General features: G+C 38.0%; 1 protein-coding gene and 1 pseudogene across 2 annotated transcripts in view; both read right to left on the reverse strand.

The window, feature by feature from the left end:
* LOC119901196 overlaps nt 1-18,168 on the reverse strand; it is a 159,990-nt gene extending 141,822 nt beyond the window's left edge. Inside the window, exons 1-3 of one of the 2 annotated variants that reach the window (XM_038716749.1) lie at nt 17,668-18,168; nt 17,406-17,480; nt 3,301-3,363 (exon numbers count right to left, since the gene is read on the reverse strand). The gene's annotated coding sequence lies outside the window, so the exon portion shown is untranslated. Of the gene's footprint in view, nt 1-3,300; nt 3,364-17,405 lie in introns of both variants that reach the window. The other variant, XM_038716751.1, reaches the window with a different exon arrangement.
* Nucleotides 18,169-18,315: 147 nt separating this feature from the next.
* On the reverse strand, nt 18,316-26,590 carry LOC119901197 (annotated as a pseudogene).
* Nucleotides 26,591-27,839: the final 1,249 nt, after the last annotated feature.

Raw genomic sequence — 27,839 nt, forward strand, 5'->3', positions numbered from 1 at the left:
CTGTATCAGGAGTTTGGGATGAATTAAACCATAACATTACAAACTTTTCTTTCATTTGCCGTGGAGACTGATTATATCTACATGATAACTGATAATCTGATAATATCTAAATTACTGAACAGTATCACTTTAATATTTACTTGCTTAATAAATGGTTTATAACATACTATAATGCAGCTGTAAGCAGATACAAGAACATTTTAAGTGTTTATCAATGTATTTTTCAACAATTATAACACCTATAAATCTGCTATAACCTGTGTATAAAAAGTTAAAGGGGCTTTGTGTAGTTTTCAGGGCCCTCTAGTGGTGAGGTGTCAGACTGCAACCACTAGGTTTTCAAGCGTGTACTCCAGCACGTGCTTAAACTAACACACCGGAGACAGCGTCGCATAAAATACAGGAAACTCAGGTAAACTCGCACAGCAATGTTACAGTATGTATGAAAAGTAATATTTTAATCAGCTTGACTAATCCATGTTCATTGCATGATAACGGTACATTCACTGAATTAAGCCGACATGATATGTAAGCATTGTGTATCGTTCACCGGACAGGCTCAGCAATGTCTGCGTAGCTAGAATTTATTAGATGATAAAAAAGTGAGCTAGACTGAATATTATAAATGAGTTTGTTGCCACACTTTATAACAGTTAGACCGCAGTAAGTAAAGTTCCTGGGTCTTCCACTGCTGTTGATGTCTCGCACCTTTATGATGCATTATTGTATATTATGTGCGTCACGTAGCCCAAGTTACAGCGACTGAGACCAGCAAAGAAGTGTACCCGAGTATCAGTGAAACAACAGTAAATCTAAATTGAACGTTACGATGCAAATATCACCCGATCAATGAAATAAAGTAGCTGGCTGCATTGCAACACTAAAGGCCAGTATAAACAAATTATTCCACATTTGCTTTGTACCATTACATCATTTCTGCCTCTCCTTTCTGTTTCTCCTCTCTGCCCTTTCTTTCACTGTCAGAAACTTACTACACTGTTGTATGAAGTAGAAATGACCAAGACAACCAAACCAAGTCAACTCCAACATGTGTTAAACCATATATTTCTACAAGTGTCTAGGCTTCACTGATTAGATCAAACAAAATTAAATATTTTGTTTCTTAAAAGCAATAGATCAACATTATATCATATTTTATATTAAATAATACATTAACAAGATAATAGCACTTATTGAGTGTGGTAAATTACAAAAAGAGTAATAAAAGAATGACCTTAAAATCTGCTGAAATCTGTAGTTAGTCAGTCAGGTTAAATTTAACTTTGTTATAGACATATTAAATTAAAAAGAAGACAGACTGTGTAGTCCTTTGTTTTTGAGAATGACGTAGACGTGTCTAAAGCGTGACTTGCTGCATTGATATTTGCAAGCACGGTGTTCACTATAGTCCTGCTGTAGCCGTCTGAGCTTTGACAGATAGTCAAAATGTAATGATTTCTTTTGTACAAATTACTGTTTTTCTTTTCTTTCTCATTTGTATTTCATCCACAACTACACAATGCCTGATTATAGCACTGGCATCAATAGACTTCTGTTAAGAATTTACCTTCTCAATTGTGCTGCTGTTATGTCACAGCTTTATGGGGCAGTTATGCCCTGTGGTGTTTTCCAAACACATAATGCAACAACTCATCTCTGGACTATAAACTCTATATTAAACATTCCTGCATAGTCATAAAGACAATTCACAACAATTGCAAATGCAGATAATTAGTCTGCGATTGCTAGAAATTAGGCCATTATGAAAACTGCAGCCACCCCCGCTGACAACTTCACTCCATGATTAACTGTTAATAATGTTGCCTCCCTGCAAAAACACTGTTCCAACTGATGATGTTGCCACCGCAACCAGCCCAAATAACAGTACAACGTGACAAAAGCAGCCACTAAGGCCTAGAGAATACTTTCACATACTGCATCTTTATCCACACTACAAAATACCTTTTGTTGTCATTTCAGCTAAGTCATCCCAGATCAACAGAGGCATCAAACCAAACCAGAGTAACAGATGTAATAATCAGGCACTCCAGTGTATTAAAAGGAACATCTACACATCATCATGACACAATATAGCTCAAAAGCTGAAAGGTTTGTATTTTGCTCCTTTTTAGAGGAAGGCAGCTGTGGTCCATTTGGATTTACAGCAGTTACAATGGAATGGCCCAGAATCACAACAAAAGAAGAGCATCAAAATATTTGTAGAAAGTTCTCAAACCACACTTGAAGATGATGCTTGATCCATATGCTCAGCATATCTCTCTAATAAAGACAGGATTCTGTGTGTGTCTGTCTGTATTTTGATTATGTCAGGAACCTGAAACTGTTCATCCAAATTGATTTCAAACGTGGCGGGTGTGTTGCTGTGTCGTGTTTGGTGCAATTTGATCACGCAACACGTTCAAAATAAATAAATATACTTGAGAAAAGATCTGAGTGGAGCTCTGCAACAGCGCTCGCAGGGTCCGCTTACATGCTCCGATGTGGTAGTGAATTCTTGAAATGGAGTTCATCATCACACAGGCCTGATATGTGTTAGAAATGAATGTGTTGAAACGGAGTTGTAAGAGTTTTATGAAGTTCTAAGGAAGCGCTGAATATCTAGCAGTATCTCTGCCACGGTCATGTTGTTTCAGTGTTATTAATGCTGTAGTTCAGGGGTCGGCAAATAAGTTTGGGTGTCCTTTTAGCTCAGTCAGTTGTGCACAAGCCTTTCAATCAGAGGGTTGTGTGTTTGGTCCCCCATTGAGCGAACATATTTCTTTCCTTCTTCCACAAATTAACTATGAAGAGACGTTTCACATGCTCACAATAAAGAATGTGCTGCACTTACTTAAGTGATTATGTGTTGAAAAGCTTATGTAACAGTGTTGCATTTAACTAGCCATGAACTTGTTTCTGTCATGACTGAGATCTATTTCAGCACCAGCCGCCATCAAAGTATTTATTTATTTATTTATTTACATAGCCTATTTATTTATATGGCCTACAGGCCACATTATTGCCGCTGCAGATGAAACCAATGTTAGTCGCACATTCTGATCAAAAATCACAGGGAGGCATCACCTCGGCCCCTGTGAACGGGCACTGCACTAGTTCAGTACATGCACAGATATATGACCATTTGGGAATAAAACTAAGCCATTCTTAAGTACGTATTGGTGGCCCAACCGTCTAAGGTACACACACCATGTAACAAATGTCACAATGTCGTGGTTTTAAATCTGGTGAGGCATCACAGTAACACGTTAACCATTTCTCTAGACTACAGTTGGCACTTACCTCCTTTATCAAGAGATGCAATTTCCCCAGCTTGCCAAAGCTCACTGTGAAGGTTGGCTGCATCTATGAAAAATAAGTTTCATAGTGAATTTTAATTTTTTTTTTTACTTTTCTAAATAGTCTTAAAGTTCTATGCAACCTTATTTTAATACAAATATAAGCAAGCAGGCAAAACGTATAACTTTATATAGCAGAGTTGTGTAGGACGGCTTTCAGTTGTTTCGCTCCATATTTATGGAACAAACTGCAGCAATTAAACACTGGTGTCACTAATCCATTTTAAAAAACGTTATGGAGAATCATTTTGTTGTTGTTTGCAAGTGTTTCCCTTGAATTGAACATCTTGGTTTTGTATGTTTTAAGTACTTGTTATATATATTTACTTGTTTGTGCGTCTACTGTGCATGTTAACTTGTGTATACACAGCCTAAACAGAGACTCTGGTCTCAGTCTGTTTTTCCCTGTTTAAATAAAATTTCATTCTAGGTGGAAGCACAATGTGAATAGTGTAAAGACAAATTATCAGACATAATTAAACACAATAGATATAAGCAAACAATTAAAACAGACACATGAATAATACATGAGTTAAAAACCATTAGAAAAGCTGTAATAAAAATAAATTAAAACAATAATTAAGACAAGCAACTGACCAGTAACAAATGTATAAGACATGAATTAAAACCAGTGAAAGTTATGAATAAAATAAGACTAAATAAAATAATGGTTAAGACCAACAGTTGACCAATAAAATTAAGATACATGACTTAAAAACAATGTAATAAATAAGTATAAGATATTTGTTAAGACAGGCAAACCAGACTACTGAAAGGTGCTGCTTAAAAGGAATGTTTTGAGTTTGCTTTTAAAAGATGTTAGCGTTAGGGCACACCAAACATGACTTGGTAGGAAGTTTCAGCAGCTTAGAGCACAAAAGGTAAAGTTTCACCAGATTTCTTGGAGAGCTGAGGAATAACCAGACGGCCTGTTAGAGTTCAGTTAAGACTGTAATCAAAGGCTTTTTTTTACATAATCCACTCAGGAAGAAGTATTATAGCTAGGGTTGGGTATCGCTTCAAATTTTACAATAGCAGGACCAAAGAGTGATATTGATACCAATAGAGTACTTCATTCGATACCTTGCGTAAAATGCCACCGGTTGAAGCCATAGTAGTTGACTAATATTATTTTTACTGTTGTTACGGACAAGCAGTGAGATCTATTTTCTTTTTTCTTTTTCTTTTTCTTTTTTCTCAAATACTGTTACATAAAAATATTGGGAAAATATATCAGATCGCTACTCATCTTAATCAGGTCATCCTCATGGATTGAATGAGAGAGGAATGAAATAGTTCAGTGACCAAATGAGTTGTGGGAAATGAATTTAGGTTACATTTTTGATATGAAAGTAAACAATGGAGAATAAATTTGTTAACTTTCAATCAATAAATCTTAGACTGAATTGCAGAGGTGGAAAGAGAAGGTGGATAGAGAGGAATCAATTTTACACACAAACAAGACGGTGCTAACTCACTGACTGAATCAGCCTGTAATTACAATTTTTGTGATAGATCATCATCAGCCTGGCACCGCTCCTTACAAATCCAAAAGTCAATAGTGATGTGTGAGACACGAGTGAATCGTTCAAAACAAACAACTCTTTTTACTGACTCAGGAGTCACAAATCCTTACCTCACTGACTCGCCCTTCCTACCTGCTACTAGTGCGAACTGCAAACACAAGACGAGACCATGTGTCACTCACACTCTTGTATAACTCTTATATTAACTGTATTTCTAGAAATTGCTTCCTCCCAGCCCTGAGCCTGCTCCATGGCCTGAGCTGAAGGTCGGGCTGCACAAATCACTCCCTCACCCCGCTAATCTCTATAAAGATATGCATATAATATGAATGCAGAATCTGTGGTGAAAGGACAAGATTTTGGTTTTGATGGTATTCTTGTTTCTATTTGTTGTGTGAGTAGTACTGACCAGTGACAGTTGAGGGGGGGCTTTGGTTGCATGCACTAAACAATTCATGTGAAGATCAAAAGAGGTAGAACACATTGACTGAAATGCCATCTGTTGATGATTTAACTAGAAATCTACTAAGTGGCTCATACAAATTTGAGTCAGTAAAGAGTTGTAAAGCTTTGAGTCGACAACTTGTTTTTTGGAACCAGTAGTGACCAGATGTGACCATATTTGGATAGGAGGGTGGAGCTTGCTAGCATGGTTAGTAAGAAGCAACTGTACTGTACTCACATTAACTGTGATATTAATTGGGATGCTAATTGTGGCTAATGAAAAACAGGCTCATCATTGGAAAACATCTACTCTATCATGGCATTATCAACCAACTCTATGGATAATGCACTAAACAGTCTTTTAGTTCAACTTCAAATTCAAGTCTTTATTATCCCAGAGGTGCAATTCGTTGTGCAGCAGCAGGATGTAACATAAATAACACATATACAAACAACAATCACCATCAGTAAGAAACAAAAATAAATACATACTACACAGAAGTCTCACATTGAATTATTAAAAAAGCCTATAGCAGCAGGAACAAAAGAGTTTTTGTGTCTGTTTGTCCTGCATTTAAGCAGACAGAATCTGCGGCCAGACGGCAACAACATAGCTGTTCAGGGGTTGACTTGCGTCGGCCAAGACTGACCGTGCCTTCTTGATGGTCCATTCCTCATATAAAGAATTTAAATCAGTCAGAGGGCTGTGGGCAATTTTGCCAAAAACCTTAACTATATAGTACATATATAGTATAACTATACACTGAACAAGTCATATTTAGGCAGCCAAAATGTGGGCTCGAAGGAAGTGCAAATCAATCCTTGGGGTCTGCGTCGCCATGACGTGTAGTTACATCTTTGGAGAGGTGCACGTCAGGCTAAGGCATAGGGTATGGGGCTACACGTAGGCTACGCAGTAGATTTGACGCAGAAGTATAAATCAAGCTTAACTTTCATGAACTGAAAACAAACTGTGAAAGTGTGAAAGTTCTTAGATGAACACTGACAGCACTAGTTAAATGCAGCGCTGTTAAATACGCTTTTTTAGCCGCGCTGGTTAAATTTATACAGTGCAGGGAATACAATTTACCTGTTTCCTGATTGACAGGTCACCATGGTAGCAACTTGTCAATCACAAGGTAGCCACACCTTAAAGCTTTATAGTTTATTTTACTCATAATCGGACCATAATTTACCAAATAAACCTCATGCTGTTTTGAAGAACACTTGAAACTAGCGATTGAGATCATAAACTCATTAGAAAAGTGTAGGTTCATTTCCTCATTGACTTGAACTCCTTTTTGCAACAAGGATAAAGAAATCCAGGGTTTAAGGAACTTCCATATTGGCTTCCCTTTTTCAGACCTGGGGGTTGCTGGTTGGTTTGGACATAGGTTTTGAGTATCTAAAAGTACGGTAATTCGCTGAAAAGTCAGACCTAATACAGGGGATGGAGTCCAACACGGTCAGAGTGTGGAGAGGGCCACTTTGCACAAGCCGTGACATTCTGTTTAATGCTGCTTGGTCCACTGACATTTTATGTGGGTCTGTCATTTCTAAATACTCTGAATAAGGGACCAGATACTATCTTGCAAAATACAACTTGCAAAATCCATCTGGCTCGTGGATGAAAGGAGTAGCATATTAAGATTATGTTGCTTCCTTTATTTGATGTATTTGCCATTAAAGCAGGATATTGTGTCAGCATACTCTATCTAAAAAATCTAAATAAAACAAATAATAAATATACTACAATGTATATAATAATGGCCATTTGAAAAATAGCCATTATTTGTGTTTCGCTCTTATGTGGTCAGATTAGTCCTAAAAACACAGAATCTCCAGAAAGAGTAGCAATAATGAAAAGGAAAGTAAAACTAACATGTCATTACATTACATGCTGTGAGTGGCCGAGTAGCCTTTAGATACAAACTGCATCCGTGAGTGAGATGATTTATTTTAGACCAAAATACAAAAAATGTAAAACTCTCAACTTAAATAAAAATATATATTAACATGTAATCATACAGTATATCATAACATACAAGTTATATGTTGTGGATAGTGACATATATGCTTGGTGTTTTAATAGTAATCTTTTTACGTACTCTTTTATTGAGTGTGTTTATGCTCTGTATAGGGTGTGTTGTGAATATACTGGTCATTGCATGCCAGCATTTTCAATTTAACGTAAGACCTTCCTGAATCTCTTGAAAGCTGACAGTGCTTGACATGAGCTGTGTTAATTACAGTAATGGCGCGCATTCTCATTAAGTCATTGTTTATGTATCCCGGGGCATTATGGAGCCTGAGTGGTGTTCTAGTCTGCTCGAGCACCGCCGCCTCGCTGGTCTGTGTGGCTCTGGCCTCGTTAACACAGACAGCTGTTCCTCCCAGCCACAGCCATGGCCAACATGACGAGTGGCACTGGACATGCCGCTGAACACACCCACTGCAGGAGCAACTGTCAGAAATAGATGTATCCCACAAGGCAGGAAAATGTCAATGAGTAATCAGCGAGAAACTGCTCCTCGGGTTATGTTTTTCAGGCCCAGCCCCCAACCCCTCATGAACCAGCCGCCCCCCCTTCACGAGACCTGTTCATGAGGCTGTCTCATGACCCCGTCATATCCCTTTAAATTGGTGCAGTCAAAGGTGCAGTTGGTGTATAATTCCACCAGTAACCTGTAGTGAGGAAAGCCATGTGAATGAGATAAACAGTGTCACAGGAATCCTATAAAATTTCTCAAACAAGGCATGCAACCAACGGAAGTAGTCATGCTGCAGGAGGCAAACAAAGCAATAGCTAAGTTCAAGGCCTGAATTTATCAAACTACTAAAAATGACATTTTAGACGTAAAGCTGGGATAGGCAATGTTGGGGAACTGGCAAGAGACAGCTAGATTTTGAAAGTAGCCAACCTAAAAAATCCCAAAGCCACTCCGCCAAAACATGTTCATGTGTAGTGACTGCAGAGGTAGAGTGCAAGCAGGTAGAAATGTAGAAGCGAATCAAACAATTGGCCATGCTTATTGCAGTCCTTCAAAAGCCACAGATTACGTGTTTTATCCGACCAACCTCCAAAACCAAAGAATATACAATTTACTATAACATAAAACATTTACTTGATAGCATTAGACGATTATTCAATTATCAAAATAGATGCAGATTAATTTTCTGTAACTCACATAATCTAGTGCACATGGCTCTGAGTATGGCAGTGTTGGTCTGTAGGCTGAGTGGACAGCTGGTCAGCTGAAAACACACTGGCCATGCAGCATGTAAGGAGCAGCCACAAGCACAAGTTTCTGATTCTTAGTCCTGTTTTCCATCCCAATTTGCAATCAATTTTATTTTCCATAAAACTTCTACTGTGCCACATACCTATATTTTTTTTAAAAACCTTAAATATGGCAATTTCTTTTTAAAACTTATGAGATCAATCAGCATGATCAGATCATAATCTGTACATCTACACCTGACAGATTTCCCACTACCTAAAATAATCAAGCATTATCAAATAGGAGTTTGTAGAAATTGATTTATGCTTTCTAAAATGTAGTGTAATATTTAAATTTCCAACTTATCATGTCAGAGGAAAGATGGCAGCGATGGCTTCAAGAAATGGGGATTGAAATGTCTAATAAGGCCTTTCCTCTGAATGTGGTAACTATAAAAGCTTTAATTTCCCTATCATCACTAGGATCTAATACCAATCTGTATTCTTTATTCAGGCAGCCTGTGTTGCTGCCAGACAAAGCCTTTGAAAAGCCAATTCCTGGGAATTAAAGAAGAGATTAAAATATCATTAGGTGCTACATAATTGAATGTCAATTTTGAATAAACTTGAATTCAATTCCTGGTCATTAAACTGAAAGTGGCCTGCCTTTTTCCAATCATAGTTTTGAGCCCACAGATGAGAGCAAGGTACGAACTTCAAAATCATTAAATTGAGGGGAGTTTGTTTGGCCTTGGCGTGCCAGACTGCTTTGATTCTGGCACAGAGCAGAGGGATGAGCAGCTGGAGGAGAGATCAAATTGAAACAAAGCTTTGGAAAATTGAAGGAAACATGAGCATAATAATATTTAATAATTAAATTCTCGCAAACAATGGCAAGCGAATGAAGTAATCTGCAAAAGTATGCAACATCATTTGCATAATTGACACAGTCCCCCCGTCTCCCTCCTGTAAATGAATGATGAAGACAATAAAAGATGTTGCTAAAATTGGGAACAATAACAGCAAAATTTCATCAAGGCCCCCATGCTCTGATTAATCTGCGCTTGCAAATCAGTGCAGGGGAAAGAGAGAGAGAAAGAATCAGAATAAGGGGGGTGAGATTCCGGGGGGGGGCAGGTGATTAACAACAGCAGGGATTGCCGCCGTGGACAACTTGCCCTGTTTTGCTCAGCTCGAGGGGCACCATACGAACCCTTCTACACAGCTGCTGCAGGCACTGGCTAGCTGGATCATCCCCTGAAAGCCTGAATGAGTGCAATCATTTGTATTGTCATTAACCCCTAGTGCACTGTCTCCATGCCTCAGCACTTATAAACCCATAATTTGTTGATGCGGCTTTAAAAAGTTCCATGACATGAAAAAGCAGCTGATATACTGAGTATCATTTTATGTAACATTCCTAAATGTTTCTAATCTGTCTTAGATAATTATTTGCTATCTGAGTGCTCTGCCATTTTTAATTATTCAGTATGAAGGAACTGTATTAAATGAAAACAAAATACAATGAGAGACCTATTTTATATTCAGGATTTGTAATTAACGGTTTCTCTCTTTACACATTTTCTATCTCTCTGATCATTTAGATAACATCTTTTTTTGATGTTTACAAAATACAAAAAACAGGCCTGATCTAGATTTATGCTGCATATTTGGCTCCTAATAACATTTGCATTTACTAGTCAATTAACTTGATTAAATTCCTATTCCAAGTCTGATTCAACTTTGGTTGCAAGAGACAGTCATAGCTTGGTGAATAGCAGCACAGGACAAGGGGGGGGGGGGGTTATGTCAGATTCCATTATGTTGTAAACAACACAGGACAGCATAAATTACACAGTACAAGCAATAGAACCAATGTAAGGCATGTATGTCCAAAGAAAAGGATTGTTTTCATTTATTTCATCCCCCCCCCCCCCAAATGATGATTATTTACTTTTATTCTATGATCAGCAGTGATTGTATCTGGTCCTCTGTGGAATTTACTGAAAACATTAGTAAAAACATATGTTTTCACCACATTGTTCCCCAATATCACCCCTGACTCTGTATACCCACTATCTTGTAGATTCAGTGCAATTAGTAACCTTAACATACCCACAGACACTCATTTGATTTTAACCTCCTCTGTCCAATTAACAAAATGTAGGTTGGAAAATAAATGGCAGACGCCTAAGCAAATTAATTATGTGTCCACCAAGCTGTTAGCCCATGTGCACTGAGCAGGGCCTGGCAATAAGAGCAGGGCACACACTGCCATATGGCCTGTGTGAGAGCGGACATCATTTGGGGCGTCAGTGGAACACCCCTTAAATTCTCAGACGTTTATACAATAGATATATAGCATATGTTATGAAATGCTGCAGAATCACTAATACAAATGTGTTTATGACTTTTGTTTTGATGATTAGTTCTTTATTTTGATCCATCTGTGATCCCTTCAGCCATTTGTACTTTGTTGTAAATTGAATTCTACGGTGACACAGTTTTAATGCCAAACTCTGTTTTTCTGAATGCTGCTCTAAACAATAGTTTTTGTTCCCTGGACCTAGAGAGCTACTCCTCTATTACAGCAAACAGAGATACTCCACCAATTTTAAACATATAATTTAGATTATTTGTCTTATTTGTAAAGTTGTACAATGTCTCCTGGGGCTGTGAAAGCACATTTCCAAAGTTTGAAAACTGACCCTGATGATGTCATTGTGATGCCATCAGGATTATCTCAGTTTGGGCCTGAGACTATAAATTTTTAACAAAAAGCCTGCCCCGCAAACGGGATTGGTGGTGTTTTAAAAGAAGTGGGCAATTAGGAGGCATGGAGGGCCTACTACATACTAAATTGCTGTGTATTTGAACTATCATTTAAACCAAAATCAATCCTTCTCTAATTAAAACTTCAGCCCTATATTAGATATTTGATACACAATTTGCGCACGAGTCCCCCACAGGAGTAAATTGATCACATGATAATGATGTTAAAAATGTGATGCACTGAGATGCAACACTCAAGCTGATGATACACAGAGCAAGTTTTAGAGCAATGGCGCTGGGCAATGTTAATGAGTAAAGATTACTACCGTAATGCCCTTCCCCATCACTCCGCCACCAGGCCCGCCCCACCGCTATCCGTTCAAAACATAGTCGGACTTGCCACCAGCGAGATAGCCCAGCAATATTGCTCAAAAAGTTGCCCCGTGTATCATCAGCTTCAGAGCTGTTTGGCAAAGTTTGGATAGAGAGCAGGAGGAAGGGGACTATGTTCAGCTATGTTCTACTGCAGAATATGATCAAGATGGCCACCTAGAGGTAACAAAATAAAACAAACATCTGGTCTCATTTTAAGGACAACAATAACCTAAATCCTTCTTCATAACAGGATTGTGAAATTATTAAAATTAACATAAATTATGATGATGATATTATTATGCTGACAGACATCTAATCCATAGGGATCTGGTAACTGCGCACTACATGTTGATTACAACAGCCAACATTATAATCCTATTCAGATATCTAACTGCAGTTGTTCCCATCACCACTATTCCCAGCACATTACAACTATGTAGCATTATACATTTATGGCGCTGAATATTCCTCCACATGAAATATTCACTCAACATGGCACATAGTGTGTGAGTTAATGCTGGAAACTGTTATGTATAACTGAAACTGAGCAAAGGTGTACTATACAGCCATACTCAATCTGACTAAGGCAGTAAAACGAGACATTATAACATTAAACTTAAGAAGATTATGTCTCACTAACATGGGGCCCCCCTGTAGCTTCCAGCAGCGGCCAGGTTACATTTCCAACCCCGGGCCCTTTGCCGCAAGTCATAACCTCTCTCTCTCTCTCCAGCTGTCACTGTCCAATAAAGGAATAAAAGGAATAAATGCCCGAACAAATAATCTTAAAAAAAGTTTTAGTAAACATTGTTGAGAAATAGAAGAAGCACTTTCACAATCATCATGTAATAACTGGAAAATACAAATAAAATACAAAATGAAGTGTTTTGTGTTGATGACATTTTAAAAGTTCGCTTTAAATCATGAGATGCAAGAGGTCTGTTTTAACAGGTGAAGCTTCTTTCCTTGGCAGATATTTCCTGCCACATTCACTACCCAGGAAGGCTCAATTTGGCATGATGGACAAATGATGCTGTTCCATGCCTGAAGCATGTCTTTGTGTTCTCTGCAAATTTGGCACATAAATAGCTAACTTAAAGCTATTACCAGCTGTTACAGTCAACAGTAGTATGCCTGCACTTTATCTGGTTCTTTTAATTGTAGCCTCAGAGTTGATAGTTAACGTTCCAAGCTACTTGGCATGAAATTATACTGTTGGTGAGGACAAAGGTGCTCTTTTCTGCGAGAAAAACAGGGGGAAGGTGAGGCGGCGCGTTGATGCTCGACCCCTCCAACCGTTACATTAACATCTACACACCATGACTGTGTGAACCTGAATGTATGTACGATGATGATGTCATGGAAACTAGACGCCAGGTTTATGCATAACCACAGAAAAAAAAAAAATCACACCAGTCTGCTTGGACAAAAGATCCATTTCATTTAAATATACATTTCTGCAAGTGAGTCCTTTCTCTTTCCCTGTGCTGTGTCCACAGCCTCATGGTTATAGAATGGACAGCCAGCTTGTCTAGTAATTTGATCCTTTGGTCTGGGGTACTTCAGTCATCTAGAAATTGATACTGCTTCAAAAAAACTTGTTGAAGTGGTTTACTTTGATTTGAATTGAGTGAATTAAGACATTAAACTGATTAGAGCTGATCTAATATTTGCCACAGATGAGTCATGTTTATCTATACTATTTTCAGTGCTTGTATTTCTGAGCAATGTTTCGTGAATATTCTACTTTTCACATGTTGTTATAGATTTTTTATATAATTTGGAGATTTTGTTTATGGGGAATGTTTATTGTGGTTGAAATTACAAAATAAATACTCCATGCATCATTAACTATTAGCAATAAACATGACTATGAATATTCAATATTAAATTAATTAAAATGTATGTGGCTTACCACATGACATGGAATCATGGCATGTGGTAAGCCTCTTCCTATGATAACTGAACTGTCAATTTTCACATTTTCCAACATCTTAACCTATATAGTATGACACAATACAATATTCTCTACTTTTTCCTCGTTTTAAACTTTTTGGATTTTCTCTGGCATGTTTTTGTTCTTCCAAAGTCAATGTGACATTCCTGATGCATCAATATTTCAACCCTACTGAGGCAGCAGCCATGTTTGAGTAAATGTTGTCCATGTAAATGCTAAAACATTAAAAGAAATGAACATTAAGCACAAATGAGTTGTTTTTTGTTTTTCTTTTGCATCACTGTTGTAAAATGGGAAGACAAATACTGAATTAAATGTGCATTGTTAAGTTTTGTTCCAGTCTAATGTACTTTGTCTCCCTCAAGTGGTCTAAAGGATAAACAAACAGGTTCAGTGTGATCTGATGAGAAAGAATTTTCAAATGTTACACACATGAATATACCTTTTCAAAGCAGACAAGTCATTGTAGGAAAGGCAGAGGTGTAATTAATTGCTTAAATTATGGCTGCATTGCATTTAAGTTCCAAGCCTCTGGTTTTGTGCATGCTGGCCCACAACTGGGCCCCTAATATCAAGTGGGGTCGTCATTTATGTTATTAATTACACTGGTGAATTTCTAGCTTTGACAAGTCAAAATCAATGAAAAAAAATGATTTATTATAATTCCCAAAAAAATGTTTAACAGCTAGACAAATAAAGTGTCAATTTCACTTAAATGACTAAAATATTGACTGTACATTTTTGAAAACTGGCTGATGACAGGCACTGGGATCATGTTTCTTTTAACTGATAAACAAATGTATATAATACCTACTAATAAAGTTGGACTTGGCGTGGATTCAATAGTTATCCAAAGAACCAATTTATACCCATTAGTCATATTTAAGAAATTGCATTTTACAAAACTGATCTGTTTACAGAAATGGGAAAAAGCCACCTACTGCATAGGGTCACACAACCTGATTCTGCCACACCTCTCTTACTCCCTTTACTTCTTCAGATCAGTCCTAAAACTTTTATTATTGTGAGCCTTCTTCAGATTTTCTGACATGTCATAGGAAAAACACAGGTGTTACTATTAACACTAAAGATGGCGCTCTTCTATTCAAGTCCCCCAGTAAGCCATGGCAGTGTGACAGTGAACCAGCATGCACAATAGCAAACAAAGCAGGTAAACTGAATTCTGGTTTTTAGTATACACCTGTACTTTTGCTACTGTGACATGTCAAAATATCTTCTGGGAAAAATACCTACTGCTGTTTGTTTCCCCCTGTGCAAGCCAATGCTTAGATGCTATAGAAAGACATGCAATGGCCGGCTGACGACTGTGTTGCATGACACACATGTCAGGATGGGTTAATTAATGTGATAAAAATAAACAAAACCAAGGGGTGGAATGGCCTGCACTGATTAACATTGTTAGAACACTACCTCATCCCCAAAAATTGGATTTCACTTCTGTAAAAATGTAGGCAGGGCTTAGAGAAACCACTGGGTAAAACAAAACTTCAATAAATCAATGCAAGTGGTTTGTTGTTACAATTTGCATGAAATTGTTAATTTGGAAAAATTTGGAAAACAATGAAACAATATATTAGCACAAATCGATTTTACTGACAGTCAATACATATGTAATGAACAATCAACTTTTCTGAAAAGACTCCTTTCAGCCAGGAAAACCAGCCTAACTGGTTCAGTACAGTGAACAGCTGCTCTACAAAGCACTCTCACAACTGTTCATCTAGCATCCCTGAATAAGTGACTACAACTGGCAAATGTTGGCCAGTGTCACATTCTGGGGGCAGTGTAAAACAACATAGCTTAACCTTTTTCCATATAATTTCTCCAGACAGGATAGTGACAGACTGGTCAGTGGCACTCATGCAAACAACAGCTGAACACCAGCAAGTCAGAGGTTCAAGGAGATTTAAAAACACCCCACAGGTGTTTTCACTTATTCTCCCTGATTCGGGCTCATTCTCCTGTTAGTGTGGGATAACTTCAACCTTTACCATTTGTTACACATTGTATTTATCACAGGAGGCATTTTAATATGTCAACATTAAAGCTTTTCATTCTGTCAATCAGTTTCCAAGTGCTGGCACTGTGGATGCTGCCAAACCTTTAACAAAACTAAGCCATGTTATTAATTTCACCTGTGCTTTTCCAGCTATGACATGTTCCAATTTCATACTACTGTACATTCTAAATGTATACAGTTTAAAGTATACACGTTTAGCAGTATACAAGAAAACACACTCAACCATTTCATACTAATAAATAATGCATGTCAATCAAACTGCAACTTTGGAGTGTCACAAATTCAATTTAGCATGAACACATTTGTTTCATTTATTTTCTGTGGTGTTCACAAGGCTGTTACACCAACATCCACAACTTACTCACAGCTGTAAGTAGCTCCTCTATTGCCTCTCTGCGATGAATTATGGGAAAAACAGCATGCTCAACGACGGAGCATTTTTAGTATGCTTGCTGACGGTCTCGCATGTACTTTTCCAATATACTCCAAACCAAATTCTACCAATTCAAAAATAAGAAGTCTGTAGTACGAAGAAAACATTCTGAAAAAGGTCTATATGGACTTTGGTAACCTTTCTCACAGCAGACATTTTCTTGTAATAGAATAGTGTAATAATAAGTACAGATGTGATTAATTACATTGATGATGGCTGATTTCCATTCATGAGTCAGTTCCAGCCCCCTGGTACTGTGCATGTTACTAACAACATTAATGATGGCTACGCTCTATTCAAGTGTCTCAGTAAGCCCTGACAGTAGATTCGTTCGAGATGAACTTGCCTCGCCTGGAGCCTACAGCACGGGGCAGTGACAAAAAACTGCTGTCGAGACGAAAGTTTCCAACAGTCTGGAAAAGAAGTCACAGAAACATGATTTAATTAAATGTTATCAGACCAATCGATCCAGCTTGTACTCAGTTTCCAATAATTAGGTTTTAATTATGTTCTTTTCTATGACAGGTTAGCCTTTTAAAATGCTATCTAGGCTATCTGTGATCACCATGACAGCTTTTATGTTTAACATCCATATTATTCATTATTTTACATTAAAGGGACAGTTCGGGATTTTTGAAGTGGGGCTGTATGAGTTACTACATAGTCAGTGTATTACCTGCACTTGATGTATTTTCTGATTAGTTTTTTTAATGCTGCACATGTGTTGACAAATCAGTGAAGATGTTTCCTTAATTTGCAAGTGAATGCGTTGAGCCTCGGAGCCACCATGATATTCCCATTATAGCTCTGCCCAGCTGCAGAGGTCTAATCAAGTAGAATGAGTGAGAACACCTGTGTGAGTCTCAAGACCTGTTCCTGGAAATGCTTTGGATAAACCTGGTTCTGTTTTATGGAAGAACGTGTTTCATTTTTGTCCAGGTGTCTTTAGAGTATTCAAACCATAACAGCAAAATAAGACTTCTTTTACAAAGCAATAACAACACATCAAATGTAGGCTACACATATCATAAAATCAGAGGTCAGCACTGTCTAACGTGTTTTCATACTACTGATATGCTAAATATCAACAGTGCTGAGTCGCGTGATAAAAAAAATATGCCCATACATGGTAAAGTAGAACACAATAGTTATTGAAACATGTATTTTTTGGAAGTTTATATTAACCACGTGCAAAGTCAAAGTAACAGAATTAAGATGGTTAAATATGCCAGAGTCCTTGAAATTGATCATGTAAGTATGAAGCACCCAGTCAACATTCACCTGTTGTCTTTGCTGTAACTTAACGAATCTGAAGTTGTCCGTGTTCTCAGGGGGAAGTTGGCTGCAAGTTACTTTCTGAATGGGTGGAAATTAAAGGAACGTTAATGTTTAATATTTCTGAGATGGCATTTAACCTGACACGACATGCAACCAAAATACTGCTGTGTTTAAGCCTAAATAAGGCACTAGAATTACTGTGACAAACTGATTTTACTGTAGCAGAGTGATGCGTTAGTCCTCTAGCTAAAATATGCTAGCTTACCTGCTTTATCGTTAGCCGGTTGGTGCCACATTCCGTAGGATCCCCTCAAGACGTTTTCAATAAAATATGGAAGTATAGCTTTGCAACCGTATCTCGAGTTGTGTGAATGACACACTATATCATATTGTAGGTACTGTAAATTAATACAGTAGCTTGCTTGTGTCTACCTAAAATTGTAGCGGGGGCAACAGAACCCCAGTAGAACCGCGATTTGCAATTCACTCCAGTGGCAGGGCCTCAACTACATATCCTGAACATATTAACCCTTTTTTAACTTGACTGACATATCTAATATTGATTATTCAGGGCTGGTTCCGTTCATAGGCGTCGCCAGGTCATTTTTCCAGGGCTTTAGCCCCGGATAAACAGACTGTAGCCCCGGGGGTGGACTGTTAGTCTGGCATACCGGTGGGCCGTCAAACCTTTGGGGCCGGTGTAACATAAATGATTTATTTATTTATTATAGCCTAACTGTTTTTAAAAAATGGGCCAACGATGAGCCCATAAAGCATAGGCTATACTGACATTGGGCTGGCCCAATCACATCTCTTACTAGCTCCCTACCTATTTTTTATTTTTATTTTAATTGTCACCTCAAACATTTCCTCAATAAATTAGTGCAAAATAATTTCACCAGAATGCAGGAAATTAAGTGTTTAGGAGGACTTTTACTGCAATGCAGTTCTTGACACAACAAATATCTCCATCATTTGTGGTTTCTTACAATGGAGGTTTTCCAAAGACAAAAATGGAAGCCACTGGTCACAAAGCAGTCCAACCCAGGACCTGTCTGGGTTTTACAATTTATTGGAAAAAATTAAAGACAGCGCACAGTTACAGTAGAAAGGTTCAGTCAAAGCAATACCTTGTTTACCTATCTGCTGTGCGTCCGTATGTTAAACTTCTTTGCAAATATTAACTAATACTAAACTGTACTACTGTGTCTGCTCACATCGCACCTTGCGTGATTTATCAGATTAATTATCTACTTTAAAACGGGGTATAGGCTAATGGTGTAATGTGTGCCTTTCTTTTTAAGTTAATTTTGTTTATTTATTAGACAAAAAAAACTAAGTTAAGATAGTAAAGTAGCTGCTCGCACACGTCTCCCAGCTGAAATTACGGGGGAGACCTGAGCTGTATTATCGGACTACCGTCCCTTGAGGTACAAAGTGTTGTTACAACATAGTGCACATTGCACTTTAAAGAATAGATAAACATTTTGCTATTAACTGTTCACTGTTACCAACTTCCAGTTTGTGCGCTATTTTGCCGTCAAGTCCCGTTCCTTCAGTTAGAGCATAGAGTTGTTCTTCCTCCCTGAAATTATGCGGAAGTCTTCAGTCACTGCATCCCATTAAATCTTCCTCCAGTTTTTCAAGATGTTCTCTGCTGCATCAAGGGTACTGTCTTGCTGTTAAGAGAAATACAACTGAAGGTTATAATTGGGTTTTTCACCAGAGAAAAGGGCATCTAAGCCAACATAATCTTTACAATCAACAGTAACAATTAGACAGTTGTGCATTTACCTTAATGAAGCAAAGGCGAATGTATTTCTCAAACTGCTTCTTGGACTCCTCTCCAACAAACGCAGTGACTGGAATGGCTGCCAGTTTCTATATATATATTATTATTATAATTATTATTAAAAACGGCAATAAAAAAAAATCAACAACAGTGAGTGCAACTAAGAACAATTAAGATGTATTGTAAATTGAAGAGAGCACAATCTGATGAATTTGTTTGCCTTTTCTTTAATCATCCACTTCACAAACTTGTAGTCATAGGCGTCGTCATCGTCCATATGTGACAGGTCCTGATCTACAATGAACACAGAGCAGAGGTGAATATTCAGTGATAAAGATGTGAGTATAGACTTTTTAAATCAGTTATACATTAAAAGTTATTTTATTTCAAACCCATTTTACAAAAATACTTTTTTCCTTTATTTGTGTGGTCCAGTAGTAATCCCCCTGGCAAAACTTGAGTTTTAAGTTTTATGAATTTTACCATTGAGTTACGTTATTAGCAACTATTTTTAATTACTATTTTGTTGGTGAACTGAGTACATTGAAAATATACATTTGTTAACCATTCATGCAGATAATATTTAGGTGCAAATAAACTTTTGGATTCAAGGTAAATTTCTTTCTACATAACTGCAGAGTGACTTCTTTTGCATAAACTGATCTACATTTTACATATCTGGTTCTCTCCCTCTGAGTTCAAGCTTCCCTTGCACTTAAGATTCTTGAATCAGCTGTTCAACTCATTTCTGTGAAGCACATCAACATAAAAATTGTTACCAAACAAACAAATTAGTAACTCACTGAGAGATGTGACGTCCACAAGCATGAAGTAGCCTCCCTCTGGTATGATAGGAGTCATACCGGCCTCCTGCAGGATGGCAGCCATGCGGTCCCTCTTGCCCTCAAGTTCTTCTGCCAGCGAGGAGAAGTAGCACTCTGGTTGACCCATCAGTTCAAAGTTCCGGAGCAAGCCTTGTGCTACAGCCTCCTGAAGAGAAGCAGCTAGAAGTTTCAGAGTCACGACAGAATTAACTTTTCCTTTGCTTTATTTTATGGATGCCAAGTAATATGTGGGAGGTGTGTCTACTTGCCTGTAAAGGTGTTGGGCAGGTGTACAGAGTATTCTGCATGACGGTCTGAAGATGCTTTATCAAGTGCTCCGGTCCTATAGACCAACCAAGCTAGGACACACACATTTCACCACATGATGTGCAAGAACTGAGTGCTGAATATTACAAATTGTGTTCTAAATCCACAGACTTCTTACCTTCCATCCAGTAACACTAAATGTTTTCCCTGCACTGCCAATGGTGATTGTTCTATCCCACATTCCTGGCAGAGTGGCTACAGAGAGAGAATTTACATGGAAATACCTCAGGATATTGAAATTTATTTGAGAGTAGTGTTAGGGGCTGTATTTTATCTTTTAAGGCCAGTAACATTTTTAAGTTGTCAATATTAAGAACATAATTTCATGCCAAGAGAGATGTTTATTTAAAACTGTGCTGGTGTGTAGAAAGTAAACACTTTAAATGCTCCTCAGGGGAGGATGAGGCAGTGTAAGGCCGCAATCAAACTAGTATTTATAATGGTGAAATTTCAGAATGGAATCAATTCATTGCAGTGGAAACATATAGGATCAGAGAAGTGGCTCACATGAGTAAGGTTAATTCATCTGCTGATCCAAAAATAAAGAGGCTATCACTATTTGCAGTCACGAGACAACAGGCGATGGTACAAACACTTGTCTTGAATCAAACATCTTAATTTATTCTCTGGTTGGTGATTAAGCCAACTGGTTTGCTTGCTCATAGTCAACAAGCCACCGCTTACTTTGGTGGATTATTGTAACCCTGAAAGTCCACTGACTCTGCTGATATGTTTAGATTTTGTTTATTTGGTCATTAGTGCTTGCTTTATGTGCTTCTACTATGATGAGTAGGCTACGTAGTTAAATGATTTCTTTTTGTGTCCGTTTTAACCGTGTTTATTGTTGTTTCACGATCAGGAGTCTACGCATAGTATTTTATTTTGAAAATTGACCGGATTCGCTATGCCGTTGTGTGTCTGACTTCCTGCCTGGTTGGATTTGCTCTGTGCTGCTTGACGCATCATCTGTCGAAATTACACCTGCTACCTATTCTCTGTGGAGCGGAGAGCCGCTTCTGGGCCGCGCTGCTGCTGCATCTGGTGGACTTACAAGCATTCACTAGAATGACCGCGATTAGCTCCAGCAACCGCGGCGCAGCCGAAACGCAGCATAGCCGGAGTCAATGGATTTTACGGGTAACTGGCTTGTGCTGTGCGACTTTCTGGTGTGACTGGACCCTAAAGCAAGTGCTAATGCATTTATTTAGAGGTTTCCTTCCCTGCAGCTGTGTGTGGAGAATGGAGGAGCTAATATTGTACAGGAGATGGATGATGGTTGGCTCTTATATATGTTTTTGAAACATACAAATTTTGATATGTTGGTGTCCCCGTAGAGGAGCCACTCATAAACCTCATCACTGAAGCAGAGAGTGTCGTGTTTGATACAGAGGTCAGCAATCATCTGCAGCTCATCTCTGGTCAAAACCTGCAGGAGGGGGACAGGAACTACTGAAAGCACTTGTTTTTTCTGTCATGTCAAGTTAGCAAGTGTTCACAGTTGATGACAGTGATGCATACTTACCTTCCCAATAGGATTGTTGGGGGTGTTGATGATGATGGCCTTTGTCTTAGAGTTGAATTTACTGGAAAGCTCATCTGGGTCAAGAAACCAGTCTGCACTTGTTATTCTCTTCTTTCCAGACTTCTAAAAATTTGTAGAAGACATTTTGTGTCATGGCTTCTAAAAGCCACCAACATCCTCAACACGTGTAGTAGGTAAAGTATATACTGTATGTATGAAACTTGTACGACAAACATCAGCCGTTGGGTTAAACTTACAAGGCGTAACGGTATCAACACAGGCTTGGCCCCTGCCATTCGCACCATTGGTACATAGCAATCAAAGAAAGGTTCTATTATGATAACCTGGAGAAGGAAGTATTACATAATTAATATACTGTAAATACCGGGAGCATGTTTATGAATGTGCATTTCTATCAATATAAACCCCTCTGTATGACCCAGTGAGAGAAAGACATGTCCTCACCTCATCTCCCTCTTCCACCAGGGCTTGTATGGAGCTGAATAAGGAACCATAACCTCCTACTGTGACCAGAATTTCTTTGAAGGGGTCAATCTGGCGGCCACAGACCTTCCCATAAACCTGAGAGAGGGCCTTCACCAAAGAGGGATGACCCTTGCAAAATCAACAGAGGACATTATATATATACACTCACCTAAAGGATTATTATATATATATATATGTGTGTCAACACTTACAAACTACAGCTTTAATAGATGATGCAGAGTTTTAACTGGAGTTGACGTTGAGCACAATACATATGAGATATTGTTAGATACAAGATGGCAATAACCAACAACAGTTCAGTTTCTGTACTGAAAAATTAGTCAACTACCAAATAATTAATTAATATTTTTTCATTTGAGTGTGAAATTTGATTGGATGTCTAACATAAACTGTACATCATTCCATTTTAGAGCTGCAACCATTAATCGATTAGTTGTCAACTATTAAATTAATCTATTTGATTAACTATTTTGATAATCAATCTGAGTAGATTTTGAGAAAAAATTCTCTGATTCCAGCGTCTTAAAGGTAAATATATTCTGGTTTCTTCACTCCTCTGTGAAGAAACCAGAATCTTTATTCTAAATTACAGCCTATTATTTGTCATAACAAGTAATAATAGTTTATGAATTGTAGTTGGTTTGTAGCACACCTCAGTTCCATGCAAGGTGACACGCCATTGTGCTGTAGGAATATAATCATTACACTTGTCAAAAAAAATCACACAGTGTAAAGGGACCTTTTAAAGGTAAAATAGAAAGTAAAAACTTCTGTCGCCGGTCCTTCAGCAAACCTTAGCTTTTCAAATAGATTTATAAGAAATGTTAAACAACCTAGTTTCAAAAAGAATTTGCCTTATGTGGTAGTGGACCATGAGGGAGCTGTATTGCAGTTAATTAGTCTTACAAAGCCTCTGGTGTACTGGTTCATCCTGTCCACTGATGCAGCCTCTGCCAGGGCCTCCTTGACGTAAGAAGGTGGAGGGATGTCTGGAAAGCCTTGGCCCAGGTTAACAATTGATGGATCCGCTGCCACTGAAGTAAACGCCACCCTGGATTGACAATGAAAGAAATCATTACTGAACAGACAAGAGATCACCACCAACATTCCTGTCCAAAGAGCACATTTTTAGTTTAAACAGTGACAGAATATCTTTTAAAGCAGACTAAAATCCCCAAACCTACTGCTATGGCTCAATATCAACTTAAAATTCATCGTTCCATTTACCACAGCAAGCCTTTTATCCAAAGCGACTTACAATTGCAAGTGTCTTGCTCAGGGACACAATGGTGGATGGGTCACAGTGGGGAATTGAACCTGGGTCTCTCACACCAAAGGCATAGTCTTATCCATTGTTCCATCACCACAGCGGACCTTGAAGACTTGCTGTGGTAAATGTAATGATAAATTCTGCTGTCTACCAAAATATTATAATGAAAGAGACTTGGTGTAAACTATAGAACGGTAATACAAATACATGAATCATTTTGTATACCGTTGCCCCACTTCCTTTAAACTGTGGAAATGACATGAATTAAATTAAAATTAAATGGCATAAAGACTACATGGCTACTGTACTTCACACCCACATACCACTTGCCACTTTGCTGTTGTCTAACATCAGAAACCTGGCTGGCTTTCATCATGCAATAACAATAGTGTAAAATGGGAACCTGATCTGAGGTCTCTTGCCGTGCCACACAAGGATTGATCTATTTTTTTTCCACTTACCAGACATTCTTGTCCAGTCCTTCAATTCTTTTTGAGTGTGTGTGCCGTGACATCATTATATGCTGCAACACAAAACCAAAATACATTACACCTAAATTAACAACTTAGTGAGTGCACATTAAAATACTACTCACCTGCTCGTCCAACAAGCTGTGTCGTAGGAGCAAAATATCAACCACTCAGGGATGGTACTGAGCATTAACACACCTGGACTTTGGTCAGTGGTTTTATAACTGGCTGCATCGGTGCAGAGTTGCCATCACTGCACTGGTGTTTATACTGAGCCTTTAAAGTAAGAGCAGTTTAACTCCTATCAACTCACCTCTCCACTCCAGCACCAAAAAACCTTTTAAACTGTGCTTAGTCCTGCCAATTAGTTAATCACAAGCCACATATGAAGCACAGCAGCTAAATTCAAAGATTTTTGAAGTGGACTTACCTGTGAAGTGCAAAACTTTCTTCTACAGTTTACGTTAACTGAATGGCAGGCAAACTTGGAGCAATTCAGGACTTGCCGTGCTATGCTCATGCTGTACAAAAAATATAGATGAAAAACACAATTTAAATAAAAATGTTCCTTACCCTCCCCTGTGATAGCTGGTACTCTGTACACATTTGCTTCTGCCACACTGGCCATTTGCTAAGTTGTATGTTGGACACCCACTGCTACCAAAGTCACCACAGATCTCATTCCAGCAACCAGATCTGACCAATATATTACTTCTCTTTCCAGCATACATTTGAAGAAAAACACTTTCATACTTTTAAATAACAGCCTTCATCCACAGACATTAGGAATTATGCTAACAAATGTTGGTTGATGCATTAGGTCAGCTTGAACAAATAAACATGACATTGATTCTTAGTTTGCGATCAAATGCAAAAACAGTACTTGAACACTGCCTAACTCTGTGCTTCTACCTTTCTAGTCCGTTATGGGTGAGACAAATTCCGTAAGAGTTCATGGCTGATCAGTTGAGTAGTCAAATGACAACAATTTTATTAACAAAAATGTCATAACTGATGAACCATTTTTAAAAAGCGATCCTTTTCCAGCAGATGGCGCCAGTGTGCTACACATTCTGGTGTCACTGGCATTTTAGGTGGCAATAATAAGGGTATTATCTACTACTGATAGATTTTTTTATTTTTTATTTTTTTTAATTGGAAAACACTGCCTAGAACATTCTCACCCCATTATTTGGCCTCAGCAAGTTTGAAAACACAGGAAACACTGATTAATTTACGAGATGGTGGTTATACAGTTTTGTTTTTGTTATATTTTGAGTGACAGTGAGAGGGTATAATCATAATGTACTCCCTTATAATAAAGATAACTTGACACTGGACTTGAACATAAACATAAGCTTACACATTAATTTACAGTGATCTTGAACAAACTGCTGACAGTCTTGACTTATTTAAATATATGTACATTTCATATTTCGAAACATTTCTTCCATGTTGTGATTGAAGTTGCAAATAGAACATAATCTGTTGATAGTGCTGTCAATTAATGTGTCATTGATCTACCAGTCCTACTCTTCAAAGTATAGCTTTTATCCCTAATTGAATTCCACAGAATATGATGATCAGCAGCCTTCTGGGCTAAACATGCAAAGAGTATGTCAAGTACTTTTCTGATGTATATTTACAACTTCCTCTGCCAGAATAATTAAACTAAGCATGTTAGTATCTTAATCAAGATATGTTTCTGTTGAGAAGCTGAGAATATGCTGAGGCATGTAAAAGTGCAGAAAATAGTATTCAAATCATCCTTTTTTTTCTGGGGGAGGACCAGGTTTGGTCACAATCTTAGGGTATGCTATCTGGAAGTTGGCAAGTATGCAAATCAAGGTAGAAGGTAGATTTATTTATCATTCTACAACACAGGGTTTTATAACTATATTAATTGTAGTTCCCTTAATACTGACAAAAACAAACGTTATGTACAGCAATTATGTAATTTAAAGTAGATGGGTTAATAAATAATAAGCCACAGTCTACTTATTCGTCGTAGACCAGGATTATTGACTTGGCTTTTCATCTGTACATGCTTTAAAATTGCGAATTTGGCGTACTCATAAAATGTACTGACAACCAAAGAAACACACACCGCCTGGCAGAACAGGTTAGTGACGTTAGCACCTTCTAGCTAGCTTTAGCCAGCGGTAGCGACATTTAGTTATGGCTGCTATGGCTGTGCTGGTTGCTTTCTCTTGCAGTGAATCATAATGATGACAGCTACTGCCATCGGTCCTTCATTAAGAAACACATACCATGTACTTATAGAAGTTAAGCCACCACCAGGTCAGCAACCACAACTTACTTGTAGCTACACAGTAACGTTACGGCCCAAACAGAGCTCCAGCGCAGTGCAGCGGTCAGCAAGCGGACGCGTCATCAAGGGCTGGAGAAAGTGGTGCTGCCTTTACAGCTGTGGGAAACGGGCCATGTTTACATGAATGCGCATGCAGCAATGGACACGAACCCGCTGACTTTTAGTGATACTCATCTAGTCATAGTAGACTTGGAATTATCTTTTATTGTTGTGTGTATTTCCTCTTCAACATTTGCTTAAGGCTAACCTTTGTTAAATGATGATAATCAGTTTAAATAATGCAGGTCTATCTGGCACACGTTTTATTCTCCTCATTTTACGTAGACATAGCTGTCGACTAAGTAGTTTACACAAAGTCAACTGCCATCAGAAGTGAGACATTCTAAGATAGTGAATATCTCGTTACGTAAAACGAGTCAACAGACACATAACGGCACTATATGAAATACTTGCAGCCGTGAAGGCAGCACTGTGCCGAGCAGGATGAGCCCAGAGCCCATACTTGATAGGATGAGGATGAGCTGCGTCATTTCTTTTCCCCGCCGGGGACGAGTTCGATTTCAAAACGTTTTGCACCGGTTTTTAAAAACGTTTTATGATTTAACGAAATGTTTCCTCAAAACTGTGTGCAACGTTGCGCAACGGGCTTCGAGGTATGTTTTTATATACAGTCTAGGATTGTAACATACACTGTATGGTTTTCTCCCGTTTGGTGGGCGTGTCAGAGGTGTTATCCAATCAGCTGCGACAAGTTTGTAAACACAGAGGGGTTAAAAAGCGCGCTTGCGTACACAACGATGTGTTCAAGACACCACCGTGTCTGTTAAAATAAACATTTTGCTACGTTTTGTCGGCGCTGGATCAGCTATCTGTGAAGTGAAGACAATGCGATTGTGGCTATGCTGTGTTAATTGTTATATTTTGTATTTATTTTGAGTGACAGTGAGAAGGTATAATAATAATGTCATCCTCATAATAAAGAGCTCTTGACTTGGACTTATCTGTTAGCATGATGAAGTGAAACAGAAAACCTTTTTAAAATTCTTCCATTAAACTGTACAGCTACCATATTGGCAAGTTGAAGATGAAATGACAGTGGTTTATAACATGCTGGAGAAAAGCTTTCCTGCATTGCTCCATTGATACTGTAAAATTAATTATTTCCTTAATGCCCAGGCAAGTTTTTGCAGCATTTATGGTTTTATCTATTTATTTTATTTTAATTTTTAATATATTGTTATAATAAACACACACACTTACAATTTTATCTATTTATTTTAATTTAATATATTATTTTCTAACACACACACTTATTGTTTATTTTTTACGGAATTTTTATATTTTATATAATTTTATTATTATTATTTTATTTTTATTAACACACACAAACACA

The sequence above is a fragment of the Micropterus salmoides genome, unplaced genomic scaffold (assembly GCF_014851395.1).
Source record: "Micropterus salmoides isolate LMB-PRFRI ecotype aquatic unplaced genomic scaffold, ASM1485139v1 Ms_hic_scaffold_13, whole genome shotgun sequence".
Classification (NCBI taxonomy): domain Eukaryota; kingdom Metazoa; phylum Chordata; class Actinopteri; order Centrarchiformes; family Centrarchidae; genus Micropterus; species Micropterus salmoides.